This window comes from Calidris pugnax, unplaced genomic scaffold (assembly GCF_001431845.1).
Source record: "Calidris pugnax isolate Ruff unplaced genomic scaffold, ASM143184v1 C14730275, whole genome shotgun sequence".
Lineage (NCBI taxonomy): Eukaryota > Metazoa > Chordata > Aves > Charadriiformes > Scolopacidae > Calidris > Calidris pugnax.
Window position 1 is genome coordinate 1 of NW_015093662.1, and position 1,267 is coordinate 1,267.

At 40.1% G+C, this 1,267-nt stretch overlaps 1 long non-coding RNA gene across 1 annotated transcript; it reads right to left on the bottom strand.

The window, feature by feature from the left end:
• Positions 1 to 119: 119 nt before the first annotated feature.
• LOC106900705 lies at positions 120 to 1,088 on the bottom strand. The gene is made up of 2 exons (XR_001414186.1): positions 931 to 1,088; positions 120 to 158 (listed from the first exon to the last, which is right to left on the bottom strand). It is a non-coding gene; the product is annotated as an uncharacterized LOC106900705 (long non-coding RNA).
• Positions 1,089 to 1,267: the final 179 nt, after the last annotated feature.

The following is a 1,267-nucleotide window of genomic DNA, read 5'->3' on the forward strand; positions in this document are numbered from 1 at the left end:
AAAAAAAAAAAAAAAGAATAGGATGTTTTACATGCACCTTTGCAGAAAAACAAACTTTTAAGACAAGAAAACAGTGGTAAGTACCTTGGTGGGCATGCGAACAGGTCCTTTCACCTTCAGGTTTTTTTCCTTAGCGCCTCTGATCAAGTCAGCACAGACTGGAAAAAAAAATACAATACAGCTCAGGTTTGTGAGTACTTTTTTTTTTGCTTGTTTTCTTAAGTGAAGATTTCAAACAAGAGGTTGGCTCAGAATAGCGTATGAAGTGATCACTGCCATTCATTCCAAGGGTTATCCTCATAGCCAACCACACACGAGTGGAAGCCTTACGCTGCGGCGAGCAAAATCACGTTACAACAGCAGGCAAAAAGCCATTACTCCAAGTTTAAGGTACATTTAAGCTGTTATCAGCCTGAAGATCCTGCATTAAACAGTGGTTCCACAACTCTCACATGATATGATTAAAACACTGGCAAAGCCAGTTCCTAAACCAGATTAAATAATTTCTTAGAAGAATATTAAGAGTTCTAAACTAAACTCTTTTTAAAAAAAAGTGACAAAATATCAATCAAGAAACCAGAGCCTTTCAGTGCTTCTATGTTCACGTAGCAACAACGGAAAGGCCCACAAGAACTGAAGGGAAGAAGCTGCGCTCTCTGAAGTGAGTCATTACGACGTGAAGTTTACAGCACGCTGAAAAACCCCAAATGCTAGCTTCCATTAAAAATTAAATTAGAATCTACTCATCAGCGTTAGGAAGCGCTCTGGGTTGACTTTGTTAGCCAAGTCACATACAGAACAGGCAAAGGCTAACATCTTTAATTACAACTGGGTTCGATACGTTCTATTTCGCAAGACGTTATATCGTATAGATCATTCACGACCCAACAAGCTACCTCAGTTGGGAAAGAAAAAAAAATCATCACTCACCTTTCTCCAGTGATTTGACGTTGCGACTTGTCAAAGTAATTCTAATGCGGTGAATTGCTACCTCTTGTTCCACAGGTGCTTTGCCAGTATCTTTAAACGCCTAAAACATTCAAGTTGTAAATATCAGACACTCCAGTCGACACCAACGCAGCCTCTTAAAACTAGACTTCTAGAGCACAAAGAACCTTTTAGCTATGGGTCTGGTTTATTCTGCTGACTGGACGATATACCCAAAGGGTATGGTGACATGGAAGAAAGGGTGGGAACAGGAAAAGAGGGGTAAAAAGCCCTAACTGCTTGGAGGAAAAGCAGTTTTTCAGTGTCAAGCTGCATCTCA